This window comes from Megalopta genalis, unplaced genomic scaffold (assembly GCF_051020955.1).
Source record: "Megalopta genalis isolate 19385.01 unplaced genomic scaffold, iyMegGena1_principal scaffold0155, whole genome shotgun sequence".
NCBI lineage: Eukaryota > Metazoa > Arthropoda > Insecta > Hymenoptera > Halictidae > Megalopta > Megalopta genalis.
The window spans coordinates 180001-190680 of NW_027476224.1; the positions used below are offsets into that span (position 1 = coordinate 180001).

The window sequence follows — 10680 nt, forward strand, 5'->3', positions numbered from 1 at the left end:
AATCTCCATTATCCGAACGAAAGTAACACGCCGCTGGTACTTTATTTTATTATAATAATTTAATTATAAGACAGAAACCGCTGGTACTTGGTTGTAAAATCTCCATTATCCGAACGAAAGCAATACGCCGTTGGTACTTGGTTATAAAATTTTCATTACAAGATAGAAAGCAATATGCCGCTGGTTATATTAATGTAATCTTATGGAAAGCATTACGCCGCTGGAACTTTGACCATTGCAATAATCGATCGGAAGCTATACACAGCAAGGAATACGAATATTATACCAAGAGATCGAAAACAATACGCTGTTCGGACGTTTTGACTAGCTGTCGCACAGTGCAGACGCGTCGACCCGTCGCTCCGCATTTCGAGCGCAATTTCAGTGGTTTTTCAGTTCAGAAAATTACAGAGAGTGTTTGGTTGTGTTGCAGGAGTCAAACTGAATGATTTGATGCATAAAGTTTAATTAAACTCCCATTAGTTTGCCGGGAAACATCGATTCTTCCGATCTAGAAAGAGACAGAGATAGACGATCCGCGTTATGTTAAATATTTCAAGGTTACCGATTCCACAAAATTATAAAAAGTATACGGCTGTGTAGCGGGGATCAAAACGAGTAATTTCGTGTATAAAGTTTAATTAAACTCCCATTAGTTTGCCGGGAAACATCGATTATTCCGATCTAGAAAGAGACAGAGACAGTCGATCCGCGTTATGTTAAATATTTCAAGGTTCCCGATTCCACAAAATTATAAAAAGTATACGGCTGTGTAGCGGGGATCAAAACGAGTAATTTCGTGTATAAAGTTTAATTAATATCCCATTAGTTTCCGGGAAACATCGATAATTCCGATCTAGAAAGAGACAGAGACAGTCGATCCGCGTTATGTTAAATATTTCAAGGTTCCCGATTCCACAAAATTATAAAAAGTATACGGCTGTGTAGCGGGGATCAAAACGAGTAATTTCGTGTATAAAGTTTAATTAAACTCCCATTAGTTTGCCGGGAAACATCGATTATTCCGATCTAGAAAGAGACAGAGACAGTCGATCCGCGTTATGTTAAATATTTCAAGGTTCCCGATTCCACAAAATTATAAAAAGTATACGGCTGTGTAGCAGGGATCAAAACGAGTAATTTCGTGTATAAAGTTTAATTAATCTCCCAATAGTTTGCCGGGAAACATCGATTATTCCGATCTAGAAAGAGACAGAGACAGTCGATCCGCGTTATGTTAAATATTTCAAGGTTCCCGATTCCATAAAATTATAAAAAGTATACGGCTGTGTAGCGGGGACCAAAACGAGTAATTTCATGTATAAAGTTTAATTAATCTCCCAATAGTTTGCCGGGAAACATCGATTATTCCGATCTAGAAAGAGAGAGAGACAGTCGATCCGCGTTATGTTAAATATTTCAAGGTTCCCGATTCCACAAAATTATAAAAAGTATACGGCTGTGTAGCAGGGACCAAAACGAGTAATTTCGTGTATAAAGTTTAATTAATATCCCATTAGTTTCCGGGAAACATCGATAATTCCGATCTAGAAAGAGACAGAGACAGTCGATCCGCGTTATGTTAAATATCTCAAGGTTCCCGATTCCACAAAATTATAAAAAGTATACGGCTGTGTAGCGGGGATCAAAACGAGTAATTTCGTGTATAAAGTTTAATTAAACTCCCATTAGTTTGCCGGGAAACATCGATTATTCCGATCTAGAAAGAGACAGAGACAGTCGATCCGCGTTATGTTAAATATCTCAAGGTTCCCGATTCCACAAAATTATAAAAAGTATACGGCTGTGTAGCGGGGATCAAAACGAGTAATTTCATGTATAAAGTTTAATTAAACTCCCAATAGTTTGCCGGGAAACATCGATTATTCCGATCTAGAAAGAGACAGAGACAGTCGATCCGCGTTATGTTAAATATTTCAAGGTTCCCGATTCCACAAAATTATAAAAAGTATACGGCTGTGTAGCGGGGATCAGAACGAGTAATTTCATGTATAAAGTTTAATTAAACTCCCAATAGTTTGCCGGGAAACATCGATTCTTCCGATCTAGAAAGAGACAGAGACAGTCGATCCGCGTTATGATAAATATTTCGAGGTTCCCGATTCCACAAAATTATAAAAAGTATACGGCTGTGTAGCGGGGACCAAAACGAGTAATTTCATGTATAAAGTTTAATTAAACTCCCAATAGTTTGCCGGGAAACATCGATTCTTCCGATCTAGAAAGAGACAGAGACAGTCGATCCGCGTTATGATAAATATTTCGAGGTTCCCGATTCCACAAAATTATAAAAAGTATACGGCTGTGTAGCGGGGATCAGAACGAGTAATTTCATGTATAAAGTTTAATTAAACTCCCAATAGTTTGCCGGGAAACATCGATTCTTCCGATCTAGAAAGAGACAGAGACAGTCGATCCGCGTTATGTTAAATATTTCAAGGTTCCCGATTCCACAAAATTATAAAAAGTATACGACTGTGTAGCGGGGATCAAAACGAGTAATTTCATGTATAAAGTTTAATTAAACTTCCAATAGTTTGTCGGGAAACATCGATAGTTCGATCGCGCGAGAGAGACAGAGAAACGAACAGACTTCTTTTCGATTTACGGCTAAAATAAATTTTTCTAATTTTTTTCAATAACATATTCTTGCTTAGATAACTTTTTTACATAGGGATTAAGCATTTAGAACGATATAATGTTTAAAATAAGGGCACTTTACTCTTGACATTTTACGGTTTTTTCAATTTTCTGAAAAATCCTATCATTAGATTTTTTTAAAAGTACGATATTCTTGCTTAACTAACGTTTCTACATAGGGATTAAGCATTTAGAACGAAATCTAATGTCAGAAAATGGCACTTTACTCTTGACATTTTTCGGTTTTTTCAATTTTCTGGAAAATCCTATCATTAGATTTTTTTAAAAATACGATATTCTTGCTTAACTAACGTTTTTACATAGGGATTAAGCATTTAGAACGAAATCTAATGTAGGAAAATGGTACTTTACTCTTGATCGGTACGTTGGGACTTTGAAAATATTCGGGGGTTCCAATCGCTCGTCTGTTGCATCATAGCGCGTCTCGGCGCAATCGACCGATTCGCTCGATCCATTATTTTCGATTTACGGCTAAAATAAATTTTTCTAATTTTTTTCAATAACATATTCCTGCTTAAATAACTTTTTTACATAGGGATTAAGCATTTAGAACGATGCATTGTTTAAAGTAAGGGCACTTTACTCTTGACATTTTACGGTTTTTTCAATTTTCTGAAAAATCCTATCATTAGATTTTTTTAAAAATACGATATTCTTGCTTAACTAACGTTTCTACATAGGGATTAAGCATTTAGAACGAAATCTAATGTCAGAAAATGGCACTTTACTCTTGACATTTTTCGGGTTTTTCAATTTTCTGGAAAATCCTATCATTAGATTTTTTTAAAAATACGATATTCTTGCTTAACTAACGTTTTTACATAGGGATTAAGCATTTAGAACGAAATCTAATGTAGGAAAATGGTACTTTACTCTTGATCGGTACGTTGGGACTTTGAAAATATTCGGGCGTTCCAATCGCTCGTCTGTTGCATCATAGCGCGTCTCGGCGCAATCGACCGATTCGCTCGACCCATTATTTTCGATTTACGGCTAAAATAAATTTTTCTCATTTTATTCAATAACATATTCTTGCTTAGATAACTTTTTTACATAGGGATTAAGCATTTAGAACGATATAATGTTTAAAATAAGGGCACTTTACTCTTGACATTTTACGGTTTTTTCAATTTTCTGAAAAATCCTATCATTAGATTTTTTTAAAAATACGATAATCTTGCTTAACTAACCTTTCTACATAGGGATTAAGCATTTAGAACGAAATCTAATGTCAGAAAATGGCACTTTACTCTTGACATTTTTCGGTTTTTTCAATTTTCTGGAAAATCCTATCATTAGATTTTTTTTAAAATACGATATTCTTGCTTAACTAACGTTTTTACATAGGGATTAAGCATTTAGAACGAAATCTAATGTAGGAAAATGGTACTTTACTCTTGATCGGTACGTTGGGACTTTGAAAATATTCGGGCGTACGCGGCGCGCTCGGCGCTTCGAACAGCTCCGGTGTCCCCATTATTTTCGATTTACGGCTAAAATAAATTTTTCTAATTTTTTTCAATAACATATTCCTGCTAAAATAACTTTTTTACATAGGGATTAAGCATTTAGAACGATACATTGTTTAAAATAAGGGCACTTTACTCTTGACATTTTACGGTTTTTTCAATTTTCTGAAAAATCCTATCATTAGATTTTTTTAAAAATACGATATTCTTGCTTAACTAACGTTTCTACATAGGGATTAAGCATTTAGAACGAAATCTAATGTCAGAAAATGGCACTTTACTCTTGACATTTTTCGGTTTTTTCAATTTTCTGGAAAATCGTATCATTAGATTTTTTTAAAAATACGATATTCTTGCTTAACTAACGTTTTTACATAGGGATTAAGCATTTAGAACGAAATCTAATGTAGGAAAATGGTACTTTACTCTTGATCGGTACGTTGGGACTTTGAAAATATTCGGGGGTTCCAATCGCTCGTCTGTTGCATCATAGCGCGTCTCGGCGCAATCGACCGATTCGCTCGATCCATTATTTTCGATTTACGGCTAAAATAAATTTTTCTAATTTTTTTCAATAACATATTCCTGCTTAAATAACTTTTTTACATAGGGATTAAGCATTTAGAACGATACATTGTTTAAAGTAAGGGCACTTTACTCTTGACATTTTACGGTTTTTTCAATTTTCTGAAAAATCCTATCATTAGATTTTTTTAAAAATACGATATTCTTGCTTAACTAACGTTTCTACATAGGGATTAAGCATTTAGAACGAAATCTAATGTCAGAAAATGGCACTTTACTCTTGACATTTTTCGGTTTTTTCAATTTTCTGGAAAATCGTATCATTAGATTTTTTTAAAAATACGATATTCTTGCTTAACTAACGTTTTTACATAGGGATTAAGCATTTAGAACGAAATCTAATGTAGGAAAATGGTACTTTACTCTTGATCGGTACGTTGGGACTTTGAAAATATTCGGGGGTTCCAATCGCTCGTCTGTTGCATCATAGCGCGTCTCGGCGCAATCGACCGATTCGCTCGATCCATTATTTTCGATTTACGGCTAAAATAAATTTTTCTAATTTTTTTCAATAACATATTCCTGCTTAAATAACTTTTTTACATAGGGATTAAGCATTTAGAACGATGCATTGTTTAAAGTAAGGGCACTTTACTCTTGACATTTTACGGTTTTTTCAATTTTCTGAAAAATCCTATCATTAGATTTTTTTAAAAATACGATATTCTTGCTTAACTAACGTTTCTACATAGGGATTAAGCATTTAGAACGAAATCTAATGTCAGAAAATGGCACTTTACTCTTGACATTTTTCGGTTTTTTCAATTTTCTGGAAAATCCTATCATTAGATTTTTTTAAAAATACGATATTCTTGCTTAACTAACGTTTTTACATAGGGATTAAGCATTTAGAACGAAATCTAATGTAGGAAAATGGTACTTTACTCTTGATCGGTACGTTGGGACTTTGAAAATATTCGGGCGTTCCAATCGCTCGTCTGTTGCATCATAGCGCGTCTCGGCGCAATCGACCGATTCGCTCGACCCATTATTTTCGATTTACGGCTAAAATAAATTTTTCTCATTTTATTCAATAACATATTCTTGCTTAGATAACTTTTTTACATAGGGATTAAGCATTTAGAACGATATAATGTTTAAAATAAGGGCACTTTACTCTTGACATTTTACGGTTTTTTCAATTTTCTGAAAAATCCTATCATTAGATTTTTTTAAAAATACGATAATCTTGCTTAACTAACCTTTCTACATAGGGATTAAGCATTTAGAACGAAATCTAATGTCAGAAAATGGCACTTTACTCTTGACATTTTTCGGTTTTTTCAATTTTCTGGAAAATCCTATCATTAGATTTTTTTTAAAATACGATATTCTTGCTTAACTAACGTTTTTACATAGGGATTAAGCATTTAGAACGAAATCTAATGTAGGAAAATGGTACTTTACTCTTGATCGGTACGTTGGGACTTTGAAAATATTCGGGCGTACGCGGCGCGCTCGGCGCTTCGAACAGCTCCGGTGTCCCCATTATTTTCGATTTACGGCTAAAATAAATTTTTCTAATTTTTTTCAATAACATATTCCTGCTAAAATAACTTTTTTACATAGGGATTAAGCATTTAGAACGATACATTGTTTAAAATAAGGGCACTTTACTCTTGACATTTTACGGTTTTTTCAATTTTCTGAAAAATCCTATCATTAGATTTTTTTAAAAATACGATATTCTTGCTTAACTAACGTTTCTACATAGGGATTAAGCATTTAGAACGAAATCTAATGTCAGAAAATGGCACTTTACTCTTGACATTTTTCGGTTTTTTCAATTTTCTGGAAAATCGTATCATTAGATTTTTTTAAAAATACGATATTCTTGCTTAACTAACGTTTTTACATAGGGATTAAGCATTTAGAACGAAATCTAATGTAGGAAAATGGTACTTTACTCTTGATCGGTACGTTGGGACTTAGAAAATATTCGGCCGTACGCGGCGCGTCTCGGCGCTTCGAACAGCTCCGGTGTCCCCATTATTTTCGATTTACGGCTAAAATAAATTTTTCTAATTTTTTTCAATTACATATTCTTGCTTAAATAACTTTTTTACATAGGGATTAAGCATTTAGAACGACATGTTGTTTAAAATAATGGTACTTTACTCTTGTGATTTTTCGGTTTTTTTTGATTATTTTGAAAAATAAATTTTTGTAATTTTTTTAAATACGATATTCGTGATCAGTGAACGATTTCACATATGGATTAAGCATTTAGAATCGTGCGGACGCGTTATTAAAAAAGTTTACTCGATGCGATGGGACTTTAAAAAGTTTGTGAAAATTTTCATATTGGGAAAAAATGTGTAATTTTTTGTCTAGTTTACGGTAGTGTAATTTATTTTAATGTTTACTATAAAAATTTTTTTCGTTCGTTCACGCGCTATGTTACAACAGCACGGCCGGGCGGTCTGTTGCCGCGGCGGTTTACACTCATAAGCGCGCGTGCTATTCGGCCGGCGGCGCCGGCGTCCTTGCCGGCCGTTCGGTATCTATAAGAGATACACGGTCCGTGCGAGGCGGACGGAGCAGAGCGGGTTTTGGGCCAATTCTACGATCTCGGTCGAGAAGCTGTCTCAGAGCTCCTTCGGGGCTTCGGTCCTGACTGTTTCGTGCCGTTTACGTTACGGACTTTTCTCCACACAGCGTGGCCACGGGTCGGTGTCTTTGACCGAATGGCCCATATGTGGCAAGCCCTACGGGGTTGGTTACCCGTATGCACTTTGTATGTATACTCGTACTCACTGAGCAATCGACTCTTCTGTCCGAGCGATGGAAAAATTTTTTAAAATGCATCTGTAAGATTTGGAAGCAAATCGTACCAATTGAAAACTGTGGCTAAAATGAATAGCCCAGTGGAGAGAGAAAACTATCAAAAAACTGATTTTTTAAATCAAGAGGTGTCAGAAATCGAAATGCCTAGCGCGAGCGGAAGAACACGCTTTCTCGCCAGTCCAGCATGTGTCCTGTCCGTTCTTCCTCGGCTTGCCGATTTTGCCCAGATCAGAGGTTTCGTGCTTCCGGCGGTCAGAAGATCAGCGTGAGCGTACGCGCTTCCACGACTATGGCATCACCCATGTACTTTTTCCTTTGAATATATTTGAGTACATAAAAAATATTAAAACATATAGAGAGAACTGTGTCTTGGATCTTAAAAATTTGTCAATAGCGATGATATATTATTACTTAACTTGAAGTATTTGTACGTTTTAGCTGGGACGTACATTTATCTTACAAGATGTTAATAGCGAGACTCTTGAAGATAAAATTATCTTGTGATTTTATGAAGGCAAAGATAGAAACGTACGAAGCTGGCGTACGTAGAAAAATGTGATTTTATGATAGAACAAAAATATAATACGTACGTTTTTGGGCGTACGGTAATATCTGTATGGTAGAAAAATGAAAGAAATTGAGCGTTAAAGAAGATATGTTACAAGCGCGGAATGTGGCAAAACTTGTACATATTTGAAAGAGAAAAATGGTGTGTCGACCTGACATATATATATGAAACAGGCGACGATGGAAAAGGATTTAAATTTTGTCCATTTTATATATACATATTGTATAGTTCCCTGGTTGATCCTGCCAGTAGTCATATGCTTGTCTCAAAGATTAAGCCATGCATGTCTCAGTACATGCCGTATTAAGGTGAAACCGCGAATGGCTCATTAAATCAGTTATGGTTTCTTAGATCGTACTAAAATTTACTTGGATAACTGTGGTAATTCTAGAGCTAATACATGCAAAACAGAGTTCCGACCAGAGATGGTAGGAACGCTTTTATTAGATCAAAACCAATCGGTGGCGGGTGTTTACACTCGTCCATCGTTTGCTTTGGTGACTCTGAATAACTTTGTGCTGATCGCATGGTCTTATAGCACCGGCGACGCATCTTTCAAATGTCTGCCTTATCAACTGTCGATGGTAGGTTCTGCGCCTACCATGGTTGTAACGGGTAACGGGGAATCAGGGTTCGATTCCGGAGAGGGAGCCTGAGAAACGGCTACCACATCCAAGGAAGGCAGCAGGCGCGCAAATTACCCACTCCCGGCACGGGGAGGTAGTGACGAAAAATAACGATACGGGACTCATCCGAGGCCCCGTAATCGGAATGAGTACACTTTAAATCCTTTAACGAGGATCCATTGGAGGGCAAGTCTGGTGCCAGCAGCCGCGGTAATTCCAGCTCCAATAGCGTATATTAAAGTTGTTGCGGTTAAAAAGCTCGTAGTTGAATCTGTGTGTCACAGTGTCGGTTCATCGCTCGCGGTGTTTAACTGGCATTATGTGGTACGTCCTACCGGTGGGCTTTGCTCTTCACGGGGCGGTCCAACTAATATCCCATCGCGGTGCTCTTCACTGAGTGTCGAGGTGGGCCGGTACGTTTACTTTGAACAAATTAGAGTGCTCAAAGCAGGCTACCTTCGCCTGAATACTGTGTGCATGGAATAATGGAATAGGACCTCGGTTCTATTTTGTTGGTTTTCGGAACCCCGAGGTAATGATTAATAGGGACAGATGGGGGCATTCGTATTGCGACGTTAGAGGTGAAATTCTTGGATCGTCGCAAGACGGACAGAAGCGAAAGCATTTGCCAAAAATGTTTTCATTAATCAAGAACGAAAGTTAGAGGTTCGAAGGCGATCAGATACCGCCCTAGTTCTAACCATAAACGATGCCAGCTAGCGATCCGCCGAAGTTCCTACGATGACTCGGCGGGCAGCTTCCGGGAAACCAAAGCTTTTGGGTTCCGGGGGAAGTATGGTTGCAAAGCTGAAACTTAAAGGAATTGACGGAAGGGCACCACCAGGAGTGGAGCCTGCGGCTTAATTTGACTCAACACGGGAAACCTCACCAGGCCCGGACACCGGAAGGATTGACAGATTGATAGCTCTTTCTTGATTCGGTGGGTGGTGGTGCATGGCCGTTCTTAGTTGGTGGAGCGATTTGTCTGGTTAATTCCGATAACGAACGAGACTCTAGCCTGCTAAATAGACGTAATTATGGTATCTCGAAGGCTCTCGGCTTCTGCCGGTGGGGTTTTTACTACCAACGTACAAACAAATCTTCTTAGAGGGACAGGCGGCTTCTAGCCGCACGAGATTGAGCAATAACAGGTCTGTGATGCCCTTAGATGTTCTGGGCCGCACGCGCGCTACACTGAAGGAATCAGCGTGTGTTCCCTGGCCGAAAGGCCCGGGTAACCCGCTGAACCTCCTTCGTGCTAGGGATTGGGGCTTGCAATTATTCCCCATGAACGAGGAATTCCCAGTAAGCGCGAGTCATAAGCTCGCGTTGATTACGTCCCTGCCCTTTGTACACACCGCCCGTCGCTACTACCGATTGAATGATTTAGTGAGGTCTTCGGACTGGTGCGCGGCAATGTTTCGGCATTGCCGATGATGCCGGGAAGATGACCAAACTTGATTATTTAGAGGAAGTAAAAGTCGTAACAAGGTTTCCGTAGGTGAACCTGCGGAAGGATCATTACAATGTTCCAATATATCTCAAAGAGAGAGGAGAGGAGGAGAGAAAATGAATTCGATTAGTTTGTGGATAAGAATTCATATAAAAAAAAAAGATATTGTTGAGCCCGCCAGATCATTCGTGCGTGATTTACACGGCCAGACGTGTGTACTACACGTATTAGGCCTTTGATCTGCGTTGCGTAGGCCACAACAAATCTTTCAAAGAGAGAGATATATGTGTTGTTGGGGTTTGTGATTATGAAGGTGCCCCAACGCACAAAAATATATAAAAATGTACAAAGTTGGGATGTGGTGTGGTGGAGAAGAGTTGGGCCCGACCAGATCATTCGTGCGTGATTTACACGGCAGACGTGTGTACTACACGTATTAGGCCTTTGATCTGCGTTGCGTAGGCCATCTTCCTTCCAAGACACACACGTGTTGGGGTTTGTGTGATTTTA

At 37.9% G+C, this 10680-nt stretch overlaps 1 non-coding gene across 1 annotated transcript; it reads left to right on the plus strand.

Moving 5' to 3' along the window:
• Positions 1-8320: 8320 nt before the first annotated feature.
• LOC143262615 (small subunit ribosomal RNA) lies at positions 8321-10241 on the plus strand. Its single transcript, XR_013036360.1, has one exon. It is a non-coding gene; the product is annotated as a small subunit ribosomal RNA (ribosomal RNA).
• The last annotated feature ends 439 nt before the right edge of the window (positions 10242-10680 follow it).